The 21,022-nt window shown below is 44.4% G+C and overlaps 1 protein-coding gene across 7 annotated transcripts in view; it reads left to right on the top strand.

Annotated features, from left to right (window-relative positions):
- The window catches only part of si:ch211-45c16.2 (mitogen-activated protein kinase kinase kinase 13), a 204,334-nt gene that overhangs the window by 15,705 nt on the left and 167,607 nt on the right, over positions 1-21,022 (top strand). For all 7 annotated transcript variants that reach the window (XM_063051540.1, XM_063051543.1, XM_063051541.1 and 4 more), the window contains exon 2: positions 6,700-6,867. The gene's annotated coding sequence lies outside the window, so the exon portion shown is untranslated. The remainder of the gene's footprint in view (positions 1-6,699; positions 6,868-21,022) is intronic.

Genomic DNA, 21,022 nt, shown 5'->3' on the forward strand with positions numbered 1-21,022 from the left:
AGACTCAGATTTGAGGAAATGGGGGTGTAGTATACATTACCTTATGCAAACTCCCCAAGAGTAGATGAAGGGATTTCTGAATCTCTTCCCCCTTTGAGGAGGTAGTGGGAGGGGGGGTGGGGATCTAGCTGTGGACAAGCAAATGTGATGCTCAGCAGTGAAGGGAAACTGGGCTCCAATGTAAATGGGGATGAAGCTGAGCTCACAGGTGATAGGGAGCTGAGTTCCCAGAAGGCATGAGTAATGGACAGGTGGAGGCAATCCCCAAGTAGACAGGACAGGGCCCAAGGAGTGCTAGAGGCTGAGGATGGGATATGGAGGTCTCACGGAGTCAGGAAACCCCCAGATAGGCTGGCATATGATGCACCGGGGGAACAGAGTGTTGCATCTATCCCCCTAGTGAGATATATCACTACTATTTACAAATGAATTGAAGGTCCTGTCGTCACGAAATTCCTTTGAAAACTGTGTTAGTGATGATTGGTTGATAAACCTCAAAGTCATCAGGACTTGACTATCTTTGATGGTGGGGAGAATGTAATTCTCTGGTTAAGATTCTTGCTGCTAATGCTGTAGGTATTTCATTTTGTAGTATTCTGCAGAAGCAGTTTGTCCTGCTCATAGCATGTTTGGGTTTCGGTTAAAGATAAGGGGGCTGTGATGTTCAACTTGTGAATGCTGTGTCAGCCAATCAGGATGGTGGAATGGGAGAAGGTTCTAGAGTAAGTTGGGCGGAGAGGATTTGAGATGGACACTGGTGGGATTCGTAGTCTTTTTGGCGGGAGATCGAGTGAGGAGAGGATTGAGAGAGACGAGGGTAGGATTCAATCAGATGGGAAAACGCAGTTGGAAGGAGTCCAAGATGAGAAGTTCTACCAGTGGTCAGTGATGAGAAGTTGGCACTATGAGAAGGGGGCACACCCAGCTTTTGGAAGTTATGAGCTCCACATGTGCTCACTTAGACTGGTTTATTCATAATGGGCCCTTATTATTTTTTCTTTTTTTAATAACTGATTAAACTGAAATTAGTAAATACACCTCCTTTGTAAATGTATGCAGTATATGATCTGTTATTTTTTGCTGATGGATAATTGTATCTGGGCAGTATTCACTTAGGTTGGGGCTTGGGTGGTTAAAACATACCAACTTTTTGGTTTGGTGGGACCTAAGTTATACTGACCCTAGACATACGGAGTTTGAGAAAGGTGGCTTTCTCACTGCTGAGTCCAGTGTCTGTTAGCAGAGTGGCTAACAAACCAGCTTTCTATAGAAGCCCAGTAAAGGTGGGGTGGGGGGGGGAGTGTTCTGAGTGAAAGGTGAAAAGTTTAAGGAGAACATGAGGGGAAACTCCTTCACTCAGAGGGTTGTGAAAGTGTGGAATGAGCTGCCAGCACCAGTGGTGTGTGCAAGCTTGATTTCAACGTTTAAGAGAGGTTTGGATAGGTACGTGGATGGTAGGGCTATGGAAGGCTATGGTCCTGGTGCAGGTCGATGGGAGTAGGCAGTTTAAATGCTTTTGGCATGGACTAAATGAGCGAAGGGCTTGTTTCTGCGCTGTATGTCTCTATGACTGTATTTGCATTCATGAGCAAGTGTGCAGGTGTACCTAATAGAGTGCCCACTGAGTGTATTCTACAAGAGAACAAAATCTTGATGAAGATGCATTCTGTACTGGAGTGAACTTCTGGTGATGAAGTGTTCTCCAGTTAAATGAATTGCGGGTAAAATTGTGTCCTACTTTGGAATGAAATCCTGTTGAGTTCTAAAATGTAATGAAATGGCCTAATGATAGGTTCTATAATAGATTTAAATTCTAGTTATAATGTTTTCTGGATCCTGCGTGTTATGTGTTCTATAATTGGATGAAATCCTGGTGATGTTGTGTTTGATAACAGAATTAAGTCTTGTTGATGGGGTGATCCATGTTACAATTAAATCCTGGAGATAGCTTCTATAATAAAATTGTATTCTGGTCAATTTTGTTTGATTATATATGTAAGGTCAGATGCAGGTGATTTGTATAACAGAATACAATATTGTTTTGTTATCCAATTGTGTTGTATCTTGATTATTATTTATTCTTTCATTCATGAAATCTTTACTTTTATTTTACCTTAAACATTATAAATAGTATAAAATGCTGATTAGTGTCTTTTCTATAATGGAAAGAAACCCTTGGCTAGATGTGTTCCAATCTGTCTGATCCACTAATAGTGAGACTAGTAATATTAACAGACCTGGTGAATACTGTTTCCTCTAATATATTGTTATACATCTTAACTGTGTTCCATGTTCATTCTGCTTTGGCTAACAGATTATCAGTTAGCAGTGTTGTTTTCCAGTAAGCCCAACTCATGACTCATAACCATACCAAATGCTTGATTTTCTTGGAGTCACACAGGACAGAGTCTTTCCGTTCACACCAAACAAGATTCTCATCCAAGCTAGTTCAAGTTGCCAGCGTTTGGCTCACATCCCTCTAAATATTTCCTTCCATGCACAGTACCTGGAATATTGTTATTGTGCCTGCCTCAACCACTTCCTCTGACCAATCTTTCCACATACATATCCTATGAAAATTATTCACCCCTTTGGAAGTTTTTATATTTTATTGTTTTACAACATTGAACCACAGTGGATATAATTTGGGTTTTTTGACACTGATCAACAGAAAAAGACTCTTTCATGTCAAAGTGAGAACAGATCTCTTCAAAGTTATCTAAATCAATTACAAATATTAAACACAAAATAATTGATTGCATATGTATTCACCCCCCTCCCTTTAATATGACACACCAAATCGTCATTGGTGCAGCTGATTGGTTTTAGAAGTCACATAATCAGTTAAATGGAGATCTGTTTTTGGAGACCTGTGTGCAGACAAGGTGTTTCAATTGATTGTAGTAAAAATACACCGGTATCTAGAAGGTCCAACTGCTAGTGAGTCAGTATCCTGGCAAAAACTACACCATGAAGACAAAAGAACACTCTAAGCAACTCCACAAAACGATTATTGAAAAGCACAAGGCAGGAGATGGCTATAAGAAAATTTCCAAATCCCTGAATATCCCTTGGATTACAGTTAAGTCAATCATAAAGAAATGGAAAGAATATGGCACAGCTGTAAATCTGCCTAGAGCAGGCCATCCTCAAAAACTGAGTGACTGTGCAAGAAGGGTACGAGTGAGGGAGGCCACCAAGAGACCTAAGATAACTCTGGAGGAGTTACAAGCTTCAGTGGCTGAGATGGGAGAGACTGTGCATACAACAACTGTTGCCCGGGTGCTTCACCAGTTGCAGCTTTATAGGGGAGTGGCAAAGAGAGAGCCACTGTTTAAAAAAAAACACTCACGTGAAATCTCAGCTAGAGTTTGCCAGAAGGCATGTGGGAGACTCGCGGATACCTCCTCTTATTTACCCCTCGATCGTGACCCCACTAAGGAGCACCAGGCCATTGTCTCCCACACTATCAACGACTTTATCCGCTCAGGGGATCTCCCATCCACTGCTACCAACCTTATAGTTCCCACACCCCGCACTTCCCGTTTCTACCTCCTACCCAAGATCCACAAACCTGCCTGTCCTGGCCGACCTATTGTCTCAGCTTGCTCCTGCCCCACCGAACTCGTTTCTGCATACCTCGACACTGTTTTATCACCCCTTGTTCAATCCCTTCCGACCTATGTTCGTGACACTTCTCACGCTCTTAAGCTTTTCGATGATTTTAAGTTCCCTGGCCCCCACCGCTTTATTTTCACCGTGGATGTCCAGTCCTTATATACTTCCATCCCCCATCAGGAAGGTCTCAAAGCTCTACGTTTCTTTTTGGATTCCAGACCTAATCAGTTCCCCTCTACCACCACTCTGCTCCGTCTAGCGGAATTAGTCCTTACTCTTAATAATTTCTCCTTTTGCTCCTCCCATTTCCTCCAAACTAAAGGTGTAACTATGGGCACCCGTATGGGTCCTAGCTATGCCTGCCTTTTTGTTGGGTTTGTGGAACAATCTATGTTCCGTGCCTATTCTGGTATCTGTCCCCCACTTTTCCTTCGCTACATCGATGACTGCATTGGCGCTGCTTCCTGCACGCATGCAGAACTCGTTGACTTTATTAACTTTGCCTCCAACTTTCACCCTGCCCTCAAGTTTACCTGGTCCATTTCCGACACCTCCCTCCCCTTTCTAGATCTTTCTGTCTCTGTCTCTGGAGACAGCTTATCCACTGATGTCTACTATAAGCCTACTGACTCTCACAGCTATCTGGACTATTCCTCTTCTCACCCTGTCTCTTGCAAAAACGCCATCCCCTTCTCGCAATTCCTCCGTCTCCGCCGCATCTGCTCTCAGGATGAGGCTTTTCATTCTAGGACGAGGGAGATGTCTTCATTTTTTAAAGAAAGGGGCTTCCCTTCCTCCACTATCAACTCTGCTCTTAAACGCATCTCCCCCATTTCACGTACATCTGCTCTCACTCCATCCTCCCACCACCCCACTAGGAATAGGGTTCCCCTGGTCCTCACCTACCACCACACCAGCCTCCGGGTCCAACATATTATTCTCCGTAACTTCCGCCACCTCCAACGGGATCCCACCACTAAGCACATCTTTCCCTCCCCCCTCTCTCTGCATTCCGCAGGGATCGCTCCCTACACAACTCCCTTGTCCATTCGTCCCCCCCATCCCTCCCCACTGATCTCCCTCCTGGCACTTATCCGTGTAAGCGGAACAAGTGCTACACATGCCCTTACACTTCCTCCCTTACCACCATTCAGGGCCCCAAACAGTCCTTCCAGGTGAGGCATCACTTCACCTGTGAGTCGACTGGGGTGATATACTGCGTCCGGTGCTCCCGATGTGGCCTTTTATATATTGGTGAGACCCGACGCAGACTGGGAGACCGCTTTGCTGAACAGCTACGCTCTGTCCGCCAGAGAAAGCAGGATCTCCCAGTGGCCACACATTTTAATTCCACATCCCATTCCCATTCTGACATGTCTATCCACGGCCTCCTCTACTGTAAAGATGAAGCCACACTCAGGTTGGAGGAACAACACCTTATATTCCGTCTGGGTAGCCTCCAACCTGATGGCATGAACATTGACTTCTCTAACTTCCGCTAGGCCCCACCTGCCCCTCGTACCCCAGCTGTTACTCATTTTCATGCACACATTCTTTTTTTCACTCTCCTTTTTCTCCCTCTGTCCCTCTGAATATACCTCTTGCCCATCCTCTGGGTCACCCCCCCCCGTCTTTCTTCCCGGACCTCCTGTCCCATGATCCTCTCGTATCCCCTTTTGCCTAACAACCTGTCCAGCTCTCGGCTCTATCCCTCCCCCTCCTGTCTTCTCCTATCATTTTGCATCTCCCCCTCCCCCTCCAGCTTTCAAATCCCTTACTCACTCTTCCTTCAGTTAGTCCTGACGAAGGGTCTCGGCCTGAAACGTCGACTGCGCCTCTTCCTATAGATGCTGCTTGGCCTGCTGCGTTCACCAGCAACTTTGATGTGTGTTGCTTGAATTTCCAGCATCTGCAGATTCCTGTTGTTTGGGAGACTCTGAAGTCAGCTGGAAGAAGATACTATGGTCTGATGAAATCAAAATTGAACTTTTTGGCCATCAGACTAAGTACTACTTTGGCGTAAGCTAAACATCACACATCATCAAAACACACCATCCCTACCGTGAAGCATGGTGGTGGCTGCATCATGCTGTGGGGATGGTTCACTGCAGTGGGCCCTGGAAGGCTTGTGAAGATAGAGGGTGAAACGTATGCAGTAAATACAGGGAAATCCTGGAGGAATATCTGTTGCAGACTGCAAGAGAACTGCAACTTAGGAGAAGATTTGTTTTCCAGTAAGACAATGACCCCAAGCATAAAGCCAAAGCTTCAGAGGATTGGCTTAAAAACAACAAAGTTAATGTCCTGGAGTGGCCAAGTCACAGTCCAGACCTCAATCCAATTGAGAATTTGTGGTTGGACTTGAGAAGGGCTGTTCACTCACAATCTTCATGTGATCTGACAGAGCTTGAGCAGTTTTGTAAAGAAGAATGGGGGAAAATTGTAGTGTCTAGATGTGCAAAGCTGATAGAGACCTACCCACGCAAACTCAAGACTATAATTGCTGGGGCAAAGGCGCATCTACTAAATACTGACTTAAAGGGGGTGGATTCTTATGCAATCGATTATTTTGTGGTTTATATTTTGTAATTAATTTAGATCACTCTGTAGAGATCAGTTTTCACTTTGACACGAGTCTTTTTCTGTTGATCAGTGTCAAAAAAGCCAAATTAAATCTACTGTGATTCAGTGTTGTAAACCAATAAAACATGAAAACTTACAAGGGGATGAATACTTTTTACAGGATATATATAATATTTTGTGTGTGTGTCCGTCCGTCCTTATCCTTAACCCTAAGCTCTCTAGTTCTTGATTCCCCACCCCTGGGGGAAAGAGACTGTGTGCATTCTCCCTTCCTGTGCCCCTCATAATTTTATACACCTTTTTGTCTCCACTCTAATAAGGAATAAAGTCCTAGCCTGCCCAGCTTCTCCCTTATAATTCAGTCTGTCCAGTCCTGGTAACATTTTTGTAAATCGTTTCTGCTCCAGTTTAATAACGTCTTTCCCGTTGCAGGGTGACCAACAGTGAACACAGTCTTGCTATAATAATGTCCATGATTATTGTTTTTTTTCCCAACAGGTCAAAACCTTGTGGTGATACGTTCTTTAGCAATGTTCTCCTGTGGTGATGATGTTTGCTGTTGCCTTTTGGATCCCTGGGGATAATGCACCCTGCAACATCATGGACCACTTGTGAATTTGGGCTCCGTAATCACACAGAGCTGTGGTGGGAATGTATTCTGCAAAGGTAGGAACTTGGCTTCATTTTGTACCTCCTGCCAGTGATGGTCTTCACTTCACACTTTTTCAGATTGAACTCCACCTGCTACTTCTCAGCCCAGCTCTGCATCCTGTCCATGCCCTGTTGTAACCTATGACAACCTACGTTATCCACAGCTCCACCAACCTTCATGTCATCTGCAAACTTACTAACCCACCCTTCCACTTCCTCATTCATGTCATATATATTAAAAAAAAATCTCAAAGAGCAGTGTCCCAGAACAAATCCTTGCAGAATACCACTGTCACCAACCTCCAAGCAGAATATGCTCCATCTACAACCATCCCCTGCCTTCTATGGGCAAGCCAATTCTGAATCCACGCAGCTAGGTCTCCCCGGAGCTCGTGCCTCCAGACTTTCTGAATGAGCTACCATGGGATATCTTCTCAAGTGCCTTACTAAAATCCATATACACCACATCCTCTGTCCTACCTTCATCAATCTGCTTTGTCACATTCTCAAAAACTTCTATCAGACTTGGAAAACATGACTTTCTGCTCACAAAGCCATGCAGACTATCCCTAATCAGACTAAGCTTCTCCAAATACTTGTAAGTCCCGTCTCTAAGAAACTTCTTAATAATTTGCCCACCACCTGAGGTAAGACTCACTGGTCTTTCATTCCCAGCATTATCCATGCTCCCTTTCTTGAATAAAGGAATACGATTTGCCACCCTCCAGTCATCTGGTACCACACCTGTGGCCATTGAAGATGCAAAGATCATCGCCAAAGTTGCGGCAATCACTTTGCTCACTTCCCTTATTAACTTGAGGTATATCCCGTCCAGACCCCGGGCATTTATCTATCCTAATGTTTTAAAAAGTTTCAGCATATCCTCTTTTTCTTAATGTTGACATGTTATGGCATAGCAGTCTGGTTTACACTGTCCTCACAAGTAACAAAGTCACTCTCACCGGTGAATACTGAAGCAAAGTATCTATTAAGGACCTCCCCTACCTCCTCCGACTCCAGGCACATTTTCCTCTTCTCTGTAATTGATCGTACCCCGATTCTAGTCAGTACTTGTAGAACACCTTGGGGTTTTACTTAATCCTACTCGCCAAGGCCTTCACATGTCCTTTTAAAACTGAGATTTGGAGGCGTTCCTGCAGCTAGAGGCTGGTGAATCTGTGGAATTTGTTGTAACAGAGAGCAGTAGAGGTCAAGTGATTAGGTATAATTAAGGCAGAGATGGAGAGGTTCTTGATCGGTGAAGAGGTTAGGGCTCTTGGAGAGGAGGTAGGAGAATGGCGTGAAAGAAAACTAATGAGCTGTGATTGAATGGTAGAGCAGACTCAATGGGATGAATGGCCTATTTCTTCTACTATATCCTATAATCTAATGGGATGTTGCATTTCAAGTTTATAATTCAACCATTCTCATGCATACTGCTAAATCAGTAATTCCCAGTGGGGTTTGTACCCCCCCCCCAAGAGGGTGGTTACGTGCCCTAAGGGGGCGTTAGGGGAAATAGAAGTCGTCACAGGGTGTCAAGCGGTAAGCGGCACCCTAACTTGACGCATGAGATCTGACCAACTATGCCAACTTGCTGCCAGCATCAACATCCGATAGGCATTTCTAGTCTGTGTTAACTTTTATCTTAATGTAGCCCTGTTAATGATGGATAAATATTTTGCGACGCGATCTCTGAGTGAAGCCTTGAATTCTAATCCTGCCAAGAAACAGAAACTACAGAAAGTGCGTCAATACAATTTTACATACCTGAAGTAATGGGTGCTTATACTGTTCCTGTCAGATCAGCAACACCCCATGTAATACTGTACTGTCTAATGAAGCCGTGAAACCATCAAGATTGCAGGAACACTTCTGTAAAAGACACCCTGAATAGACTACTTATGGTATTACTCAGTTCCAGAAAATGTAAGAAGCATTTGAAAAGCGTTACACACTCCGGTCATTTGCCAACAAATCTAAAAATGACCTTGATAGTGGTCTCATTGCTTCTTATAATATTTCCAAAATGATAGCAAGTGTGGCAAATTAGCTCATCATATTGATGAAATGAATGAAGATATTGAGTATCAACTATGCACAGAGCTACAAAAAGCAGAATTTGGGATACAACTGGATGAGTCAACTGTGTGAGACAATGAGGCATTGCTAATAGCATATGTACCACTTATCAAAAATGGAAAAGTTTATGAAGAGATTCTCTTTTGTAAAAAGTTTAAAAACAAATATGGAGAATCAGTCTACGACGAGCTCAAAATGTATATTGAGAATAAAAGTATTCTGATTAGGAATATGAATTCTTGTGCAACAGATGGGGTACCATACATGACAGGTCGCCATGTTGATTTAGTGGCATTTATGAGAAAGTAATTCCAAGTCTGTTTGCAATCCATGGTGTAATTCATCGTCAATATCTCGCAGCCAAAAAACTCAGCCAGTGACTTTATTTCAAGCGTGACTCTTGCAATATCTGCTGTCAACAAAATTAGAGCTCACCCATTAAATAGCAGAATATTTTGCCAGTTATGCCAAGGTAACGATGAAGAGTTTGAACGATTGCTTGTTCACACTGAAGTGCGTCGGCTGTCAAAAGGCTGCTGCTTAAAACATTGATCTTTTTGACACTGAGTTTTTGCTCAAAGTTGACAAGAGCTTGGGAAACAAGTTTGAGCTTCAACCTGGAGATGTGGCCGATCTGTATGACAAAATGAACATTCAAAATATGAAACTGCAGGATAAAAATTTCAATTTAATCCAGGCAAAAAGTGCAGTGTCCATTTTTATTAGAAAATTGGAAGTACATAAGCAAAACATTGGGAGAGGAATGTTCTTGCACGGAAAGGAACTTTCTTTCAGACAGTGATTTGCAAGACTACTGCTTACACCTGCAGTCACTGTAGAAGGATTTTCAGAATCGATTCAAGGATTTGAACAATCTGGAAATTCTGGACTGGGTAATTAACCCATTCTTTGTAGGGTGGAAGAACAGGAAGAGAGCTTGCAAGAAGAAATTATCGAAACTCAGAATGATGAAGAAGCAAAAATGTTGGCTTTTGTGGTATGTGGCTACACTGTCATATGAAGTTTCCTAGTCTTTGGAGAAGAGCATTTCCATCCACCTTGGTGAAAGGGGCTTCAGTGCAGTGAACCACATACTGACAAAGAAAACCAGAAACCACTTGGACATTGTTACACATGGGGACTTGAGTCTTTTGCTGTCACAACTTGAGCCAGATATTTCAGCTCAAAGATCACATTGATATCAAAGTTGCTGTACAGCGTTATGGGTGAGCCAAGTTTAAAGACAAATAAAAATTAAAAGCAGAATCATTTTTCTCATGTTGGCATATGGTAGACATGTTTTTACACTGTGGGGGCGCCGGAAAGTATATTGTGCCTAAGAGAGGCGTTGGCAAGTATGAAAGTGCTTTAGGGGGAGTGTTGAGCTAAAAAAGGTTGGGAAACACTGTGCTAAATGAAATGGCATTCCTCTGGGGCCAAAGTGCATAAGGAACAGTACGTATAAAACATACAACAAATAAAATAATATTAACATAATGTTTTGTAAATGTACAAGTTGACAAAGTGCATGTAGTTAAATATACAACAGTCTAATGCTACGGGTACTGTCATAAACTGTGCACTGAGTGTTCAGAATTCTGGGGGAAGAAGCTGTACCCAGTCTAACAGTCTTTGTTCTTATACCGTGGTACCTTCTGCCTGATGGTAGGAGGTCAAAGAGATCATGGGACGGATGGGAGTGTCCTCTTTAATGCCCCCCCCCCAAATCCAGGACATGTGCCAGAAGCACTGTGCTCGCAGAGACCTCAGCATTCTGGTGTGTGTGCTGGATGGTGAGGTTGTGGGGTTAGAGAGAAACCCGATGATTCAATAGTCCCCTCAATCCATTGCAGCATCTTGCGGTCAAATGCCTTGCAATTCTTCACTGAAGCTTCGAGCCTTTTTCCTCTGCTTGGCTGAGAATCTCTTTCCATCGTGAAGCTTGGAATAGACTTTATGCTTCAGGTGTCTGGTGTCAAATACGCTGGAGGAACTGATGCTATTTGATGTGCTCTCTGCTGTGTTCCCCTGGCAGATTGCTTGCTGCTCCAGAAATAATTTGTTTCCTCACACAGGCGCTGCCTGACCTGCTGAGTTCTTCCAGCAAATTGTTGCTTCAGATTCCAGCATCTGCATTCTGCTATGTCGGCATGCACGTGGTTAGCCTGTCCTGCAAAGCCACTGTGTACAACCAGGTCCTCAGTGTCAGGGATGTTGGCCAAGGAGAGAGCACTGATGTTGGCTCACTCATCCTTCCACTGAACTTGCAGGATTTTGCAGAAACCTTGAGATGTCTGTCGTAGGTTGTTTACATCTTAGAAATGCACAGTGGCCACTTTATTAGGTACACCTTTAAACCTCATTAGTGCACGTATCTAATTAACCAATCGTGTGGCAGCAACTCAAGGCATAAAAGCATGCAGACATGGTCAAGAGGTTCAGTTGTTGTTCACACCAAACATCAGAATGGGGAAGAGATGTGACCTATGTGACTTTGACCGTGGAATGATTTTTGGTGCCAGACTGGGTGTTTTGAGTATCTCAGAAACTGCTGAACTCCTGGGATTTTCAGACACAGCAGTCTCCAGAGTTTACAGAGAATGTTGCAAAAAAAAAAAAAAAATCCAGTGAGCAGCAGTTCTGTGGATGAAAATCCTTCGGTATTTTTCCCTCTGTAGCTCCACTTTAGTAATTGCTGTTCAAGCGTCAAGTGAAGTTTATTGTCATTTAACTACGTACATGTATGTATATAACATTGTAATGTACATAGATACGAGATGGCATTTCTTCAAACCAGAGTGTAAGGCATGTAACACACGATAATTTATGAAGGTAAGGATAAAATCTACACATAAATAACAAACCAAAGTGAATCAATATTAAATATTGTGAGGGATGGAGCAGATTAACCAGTGACACATTGAATACAATGTGGTTGGGAGTTCAGAGGCCTAATGGCCTGGGAGAAGAGACTGTTTCACTGTTTGACCGTTGTTGTTTTTATGCATCGTAATCTGCTTGATGGTAGATGGTCAGAGGGTGCTGCATGGATGGGTGGGATCCTTAATAATACTAAGGGCCCTGCATATGCAGTGCTCCTGATGGATGGTATGGTGACCCCTATGATCCGCTCAGCTGTTCTCACAGTCCTTTGTAGGGACTTCTGATCTGATGCTCAGCTGCTCTCATACCAGATGGAAATGCAACTTGTCAGGATGCTCTCAATCGTGCTCCTGTAAAACGCAGTAAAGCTGGGGAGTGGGAGCCTTGCTGGCCTCAATCTTCTTAAGAAGTGGAAACACTACTGTCAACTTGTACAGGGAGGTGATATTAAGCGACCAGCTGAGGTCATCCGTGATGTGAGCTCCCAGAAACTTGGGGTACACTTAACTCTCTCTATGGAGGAGCCATGTGTTCGCAGAGGGGGCTGGTTTGTCTGCCCCTCTTGAAGTCCACAATGATTTCCTTTGTCTTCTCCATGTTAAGGTTTAGGTGGTTCTTCTCACACCAATCCACTAGTCACTCCACTTCCTCTCTATACTCTATCTCGTCGTCGTTCTTGATGAGGCCAGCCCCTGTGGTGTCACTTGCAAACTTGATGAGACGGTTTGAGCTGGATCCTGTGACACAGTCACGCGTCAGCAGTGTGAATGGCAGCGGGCTGAGCACACAACCCTGGGGAGTGCCAGCACTCGGCGTGCTGGGTCAAGAGATGTTACTGCCCACACAGGCTGATTGTGGACTTGCTGTTGAGAAGTCCAGTATCCCGTTGCAGAGGGAGGTGTTGAGACCCAGGAAGGGCGGCTTCCCCACCAGTTTCTGGGGTACGAAGGTGCTGAATGCACGAGACTCCATTTTCCAGGTAGGACCAGACAGAGTGGAGGGCAGAGGCTATTGCAGCATCAATGGATAGATTTGAGCACTAAGTGAACTGAGAGGGTTCCAGTGTAGCTGGGAGAAAGGCTTTAATGTGCTCCATGACCAGCCACTCAAAGCATTTCATAATGTTTGATGTTAATGCCATCAGACAATAGTCATTTTCCAGGTTACCGTCACCGTTTTTTGGCAGTGAAATGATGGTTGCCGCCTTGAAAACTGAGGGGATAATGGGTTGTTCCAGAGAGACCTTGAATATAAATCTGTCAGCTGGGCTGCACAGTCTTTCAGAACCCAGTCTGGTATATTATTGGGCCCTGCATCTTTGCATGGGTTGACTCTGGCCAAGGTCTTCCTCACCCCAGCTTCAGCCAGACGGAGTGTCTGCTGTCCTGGGGTGGGAGGGGTGCCTTCCTTGCCAGCACTTTGTTCTTTGCATCACACCAGGTGTAGAAGACACTCAGCCTCTCGGGGAGTGAGGCATCCTGGTCACTGACGCGCAGGGTAGACCTGTAGGCTGTAATCCTCTGAATTCCCTGTGCCTCGTGTCGCTGGTATCGCAGAAGTGGCTGTAAATTCTCTGAGAATGCTCCCATTTCACCCTCCTGATGGAGTGGGAAAGCACAGTTCGGGCTTCCCTGAGAGCTGTCACAACCCCCGATATAAAGGTAGCATCACGATCCCTCAGGCTGCTGCGGCCCTCTGTGGTAAGCCACGGCTTCTGTTTTCCCTGCACCTGGACGTGTCTTCTGATGCTAACATTATCAGTACACTTCCCTATGTAGCTGGTCACAGAATCCACATATTCCTCGATGTTAATATGATTGCCGTAGGTAGCAGCTTCCCTGAACATTCTCCAGTTCGTATTATCGAAGCAGTCCTGCAGGGCAGAGATTGCACCCTTGGGCCAAGTTTTCTCCACCTTTAGAACTGGTTTGACCCGTTGGCCTGTTGAGTTCCTTCAGCATTTGTGTATGTTGACCCGTTTAATCACTGGTTTGTGTGCTGGAATTAACATTACAGATAAGTGATCTGAGAGACCCATGTGGGGTCGAGGGACTGCTTTATAAGCACCCTGGTATGTTAGTGTCGTCGTCGTGGCTATCCCTCGAGGTCGAGGATGATGGTCTTCATTCTGAAGAAGTGACCCACAGAGCAAAGATGCCTGTGCATGTATTTGTTTAACGTGTACTTGATGTTGCATTCCAAGATGTACATGTTACTTCACAAATCAACCAACTGATTCCAATGGCATGGAAACCACGACGATTGCAGCTGATGGATTTGTTGCAGCCTTCACAGCCGTTGAGTTCGAAGTAACTGCATCGGCCTGGTCCACCGTCGAGGTCTTGGTTGGATTGTTCTTTGTCAGGAACCTCACCCTCGACCTTACCACCATGGGTGACCCTACCAGAAGCATAGCTCCAGACAGCATTGCTCTCGGGATCACAGGACCACACAAGCTTCTCCACCACGACAAGGTGACAATCCACAGAGAAGTGGATTGTTAGTGTAAACCAGGTCTAGTGTACTTTCACCTCTGGTAGCAAAATCAACATGCTGGTGGAATTTGGGCAGGACTGGTGAGACAGGTCAGAGGGGAACGGCTGGACTTGTTCAAGCTGAAGGAAGGCGACAGTACCTCAAATGGCCACATGTTACGGCTGTGCTGTGCTGTGCAGAACAGCATCTCTGAACGCACAGCACATTGAATCTTGAAGTGGATGGGCTACGGCAGCAAAAAAGCCACAAACGTGGTCACTTTGTTTCGGTATCTCCTGTACCTAATGAAGAGGCTAGTGCGTGTATATAGGACTGCAGAGATTCTTTCTGCCCAGTGGGCCATGGACTTTATGGCGTGTTTACGTTTGCTCTTGAAGCAGCCTTTTCATCAAGTGTATTTCATTAGTGAGGCTGGCTTTCACCTAGAGATGGCTCACACGATGTGTACTGTGCTCCATATGGAATCCCTTGAGTAACACAGCATGGACACAGGCCCCCTTGGCCAATGTCCAAATTCTGACCAAAAGGCCTTGCTGAGTTAGTCCCATTTGCCTGTGTATGGCTTGTTTCAATCTAAGCCTTTCCTCTCCATGTACCTGTCCAACATCTCTTAAATTTTCTATTTGTACCCACATCTATCACCTCCTCAGACAGTTCATTCCACATACCGGACTTACACTTACACGCATGTACACTTGTGTCGAAGTGCCTATTCTGCATTTCAGTTCAGCATTCAACACTACTGTCCCACAGACCTTGGTGAACAAACTCTTGCTCCTTGGTCTAAATACACCCCTGTGCACGTGGTCGTTGGACTTGCTAACCAACAGACCTCAGATAGTCAGGCTGCGCAACCAGTCCTTCCCTCCCCATCATCCTCAACAGGAGTGCCCCCAGCCCCCAGCCCAGGGCTGTGTGCTGAGTCCGTTGCTGAACACTCAGCTCACACATGCCTCTGTTTTCTGAGGAGGCTGACGAGAGCTGGACGATGCACATCCATACTCATGACCTTCTACAAATGCGCAGTGGAGAGCATCCTAACATGCTGTAGCACTGCATGGTATGGAAACTATAGTGCGGCGGCCGGAAAGGCTCTACAACGGGTAGTCAAAACTACCCAACGCGTCACTGGCACCAGCCTACCTGCCATCGTGGACATGTATACAGAAAGGTGCCAGAAAAGGACCAGTAACATCATGAAGGATCCCACCCACCCTGCTCATGGACTGTTCGTCTCACTCCGATCAGGGAGGAGGCTACATAGCAACTATGCCAGGACCAGCAGACTCAAAAGCAGATACATTCCCCAAGCAGTAAGACTCCACCCCATAACTCACCCCATCACCACTCCAACCACCACTACTTTATCATTTCCTGTCACAGTCACCTTGTATACAGATACTTCTGTGCCTAGTGTCACTGTATGGACTTACAATCTATCTTTGTATATAAACTATCTTATGTATTTTTATATATTGTGTTTCTTATTATTATTGTGTTCTTTATCTTACCGTGGTTTTTTTTTTGGCTGCATCGGTTCGGAATGATGATTTTGTACTGGAAATAGCGTTGAACAAATTTGAGTCTTGAATAGCCACCATCCTCTCTATGGGGAAAAACTTACCCCTCAGCTACTCTTTAAATCACTTCAAGCTGATGCCCTTTAGCTTTAGACTCCCATTCTCTTGGGGGGGGCGGGGAGGATATTGTGACCATTCACCTTTATCTATACCCCCTCTTGATTTTATAAACATTTCAGGTCAGCTCTTACCGTCCTGCACTCCAGGAGAAATGGTCCAGTCTATCCAGTCTCCCCTCGTAACTCGGCCCATCCAGTCCGGGCAACACATGCTCTCCAGCTTAATTAAATCGCTCCCTATGGGATGGCTACCACAACTACACATGATATTCCCCCTGTGGTCTCATCAATGTCTTGCACAGCTGTAGACTCTTGCAATCTATTGACAAACTTCAACTCATTTAGAACACTGATACTGGACTTCTAACTGAAACCAGGATGAGGGAACAGAGCCCTTCCATCCTAGCTACTCTGCATTGGCTTCCACTCTCTTTTAGAATTCACTTGAAAGTTCTCTTAAAGCTCTCAGGACTTCTTCCATCACTCTCTTAAACTTAAACAATCTCCCTCAAAGGGTACTTGGCAGGTTGGCCTTTTCGAACTACGCTTCTAAACTATGCCTAAATAAGGGATGCAGACTCAGACGACACTTTGAAACATCAGCTCAAAGCCTATTTATTTAACCTTGCTTTTAACTAACTTCTTTTTATCTTTTATTTTCATGCTTGCAGTTTATTTCATTGTAAATCACTCTGAACTACGACGTCTGTATGAAAAGTGCTCTATAAATAAGTTATTATTGTACTCAGAACTCAAAGTTCAAAGTAAATTTATTATCAAAGTACATATGTCATCATATACAACTCTTGAGATTAATTTTCTTATGGGCATAGTCAATAAATATAACAGAATCAATAGAAGACCGTAGCAACTTGAGCGTTCAACCAGTGTGCAAAAGACAACAAACTGAGCAAATACAAGAAGAAATAGTGATAATAAATAAAGAAGCAATGAAAATTGAGAACATTAGATGAAGAGTCTTTGAAAGTGAGTCCATAGGTTGTGGGAACATTTCAGTGACGGGGCAAATGATGATGAGTGAAGTTATCCCGTTTGGTTTAAGGGGTAGTAACTGTTCCTGAACCTGGTGGTGTGAGTCTTGGGGCTCCTGTACCACCTTCCTGATGGCAGCGGTGGGAAGAGATCACGTCATGAGTGGCAGGGGATCCCCAACGATGGATGCTGCTTTCCTGGGACAATGCTTCTTGTAGCTGTGCTCAATGGTGGGGAGGGCACAGCCTTGTGGGACACTTGTGCTGATGGAATCTGTGGATGAGATGTTGTTGTCAGTGCCTGTCTGATGAAAGGAAACACGTCAAATTCTGCCGCCTCTTTTCTCAGTGTGTCATTGCTTACAGGGAACGATGTATTGTGTATTGTTCTTTCCACTCAATCTCCTCTACCATGGGGGAAAAAAAGTTTCAAGCTATCTACCCTATCTGTGTATCATTGTTTTACGTATTTCTGTGAGGTTGCTCCACTACCTCCTCCACTTCAGGGAATACAAACCCGGCCACCCAATCCTCCCTGTATCTGAAGTCCTCCCAATCCAGGTAGCACAATGGTGAATCTCTTCTGCGCTCTCTCCAGCATGAACGTATGAATCTGTGGAATTTGTTGCCACTGACAGCTTTGAAGGCCAGGTCATTGGGTATATTTAAAGTGAGGGTTGATAGGTTTGTGATCAGTAAAGGCATCAAAGGTTACGGGGACAAGGCAGGAGAATGGGGTTGAGAGGGATAATAAATCGGCCATGATGAAATGGCGGAGCAGACTCGATGGGCCAAATGGTCTAATTCTGCTCCTATGTCTTATGGCCTTGTATCCTTCCTGTAGTGTGGTGACCAGAAACGTAGACAGTGCTTCAGTACATAGCAAATCAATTCTCATGTTCATGCCTTTATTGCTGCCCTCAAGCCCTTTTTAAGACTCAACGACAACTTTGTAGAATGTCGGTGCTCAGTTGTGAGGCAATATATTATTTACGCTCACAGCTGCTTACTGCACTTTGTACTTTGGCCTTCAGTAACTTTTGTACGTGGACACCCAGCTCCCTTTGAACATTGACACTACCCAGTCTGTCACCTTTAAAGTGATACCGAGTATTCCTGTTTTCTTTCCCAGAGGACAACCTCACAACTTTCTGTATTGTATTCTATCTACCACGTTCTGGGGTGAGTGCTACGACACTCCCCAGAACCTTACAATTTATGCCCTTGTTTGGCGTAACAAAATGTGAAGCCTTGCGATTATTTGAATTATGCTCCATCTGCCATTCCTCAGCCTACTCCACTGGCTCAGATGGTCAGGATTCTTAGCTGACCTTCTGCACTCTCCACCACACCAGCAATGTTGATTTCCTCTGCAAACTTACTAACCGTGGTACCAGTGATCGTCGTGTGTTGATTCCATGTTGAAGCATTGTAACCATTAACTAATTCCTCAGGTTCAGTCACTGAGTTACCAAACTGCTCTTCCTTGGTGGCAAAGCTCTCACCCGCAAAACAGCATTTCTCATCTGGCCTGCCCGTCCAGAACCACCCGCTCGCGTATGCCTCATAATACAGTACGGGAACAGGCTGCTGTGCCGAGCTAATTAAACTATTGACATCTCCAAGGAGCGCTGCCATGAGAAAGCAGCAGCCAGCATCAAGGAACCCCGCGAACCAGGCCGTGCTGTCTTCCCGTTGCTGCCATTGGGAAGGAGGTACAGGAACCTTGGCTCCCTTGCCAGCCAGTTCAGGAACAGTTATTGCCTACAACCGTCAGGCTCCTGAACCAGTGTGGATAACTTCACTCACCTCAACACTGAACTAATTCCACAACCTGTGGACTTACTTTCAAGGACTCATGTTCTCGGTACTATTTATTTATTTATTTATATCTCTGTCCCACCTATTTATTATTTGTTGTATTATTTTGTATTTGCACAGTTTGTCTTTTGCATATTGGTTGTTTGTTGGCCTTTGTATGTATTTTACATTGATTATATTGTATTTCTGTGTTTTAGTATGAATGCATGCAAGAAAATGAATCTCAGGATAGGATGTAGTGACATGTACGTACTTTATATTAAATTTGAGCTTTTTGATCTTACCCCATCTGCCTGTACATGATCCATATCACTCCAATCCCCAAGAATTCATGTGCCTATCTAATGCTTCCTGAATGTCACTGCTATATCTACCCTGGCAGCACGTGATAGACATTTATATAAAAAAAAATAACTTTTCCCCTCTCACCTTAAATCCAATCTCTTAAACTTGCTGAAACTTTCTGTGTCCGGAGAATCACGTTGGTGTAAAAATGTCCAACTTCCTGACCTATGATACAATCTGTCATTGCTGGGGTTGTCCATGAGGGCCCATACTTCATTTTGTGTCCTATCTGTTGCCGTGGACAAATACCATTAAACAAGAGGTCCATGGACCCCAGGTTTGGAACCCCTGTGTGGAGTGGAAGTTCTATGTATGATTTCCTTTTGTGTGAACTAGATGTTTCACATTATCACACTGACTTCACAGGTGACGTCATAATCCAGTGGCAAGGGGACACAAGATGAATCCAGATTTATTTATCACAAGTACATTGAAACATACTGCGAAATGCGTGAGTTGCATTAATAACCAACATACTTAAGAGTGTGCTGAGGTCAACCCACAAATGTGGCCACACATTCCGGCGCCAGCTTAGCATGGCCACAATTCACAGCAGAACAACACAGAACACAAAAAGCAACGAAATGACAACAACAGCAAAACAAGCCCTTTCCTCCCTTCTCCCCTCCCACCCCCACACACCCACACAAACACAGATAGAACTCCAACTCTAGGACTGAGCTCTGGGACCCCAGTCTCCGAGCTTCGACTGAGCGTGCGGTCCTCGATGAAGTACTGCTCCGTGAGATTTAATGATTTCGCTTACTCGTGCACGAGACGTTCTTATCAAGAATTGTTCCCTTTTAGATGAACCTTTCTGAAGTGCCTGTTTCCACGCTGTGTTACTCTCTAACTCTCTCTAGGAGTCTCTGAGATCAGGAAGAGTAGTTAGGAACCCAGGGAGGTTTGTCGATTAGTTTTAAATTTTTATTTAGAGATACAGCGCAGACCAGGCTCTTCCGGCCCAACAATCCTCACCACCCAGCAACCCGTCGATTTTCACCCTAGCCTAATCACGGGACTATTTACAATGACCAATTAATCTACTAACTGGAATGTCTTTGGACTGTGGGAGGAAACCAGAGCACCCGGAGGAAACCCACTCACACACTGGAAGGAGCGTACAAACTTGCTTACAGAGGATGTCCAAACTCCGACGCCCCGAGCTGCAATTACGTCGCACTAGTTGCTACCCTAACGTGGCACCCCAACAATCTTCTCTAACCAAGAATTGAACCCGGGCCGCGACAGTGAAAGTGCTGAATCCGAAGTACTAGACCCCTTGCCACTGGTCTCGGTCTACTTAAGGTGTGAATACCTCTTACAGATGAGTATGAGTCATCTTTAGGGAGATGCAAAGGAAGTTGAATTGACACCAAATTGGTAAATTAGTTTATTATTATTATAATGTGTACAGTGGGAAAAACTTTGTTTTGCCATCCATACCGAACATTTCATTGCATTGTTGCATTGATGTAGTACAAGGGAAAACAATGCAGAATAAAGTGTTACAGTTACAGAGAAAGTGCAGTCAAGCTGATAATACACTCATTGGTACTGTCCGCTGTATAGGCCAAGTTGTTGGGTAATTTTAAAGCGGAGGTTGATAGGCTCTTGATTAGCAAAGGCATCAATGGTTACAGGGCAAAGGCAGGGGGATGGGGTTGAGAGGGATAAATGATCAAATGGCGGAGCAAACTCGATGGGTCTAATTCTGCTCCTATTCCTATGTCATATGGTTGAAAATGGTACAAGGCCATGATTAGATTATTAGATTAGATTAGATTATGAAGACACGCAGTCCTCTTTTATTGTCATTTAGTAATGCATACATTAAGAAATGATACAATATTCCTCCGGTGTGATATCACAGAAACACAGAACAGACCAAGATTGAAAAACTAATAAAACC

This window comes from Mobula hypostoma, chromosome 6 (assembly GCF_963921235.1).
Source record: "Mobula hypostoma chromosome 6, sMobHyp1.1, whole genome shotgun sequence".
In the NCBI taxonomy this organism is placed as follows: domain Eukaryota; kingdom Metazoa; phylum Chordata; class Chondrichthyes; order Myliobatiformes; family Myliobatidae; genus Mobula; species Mobula hypostoma.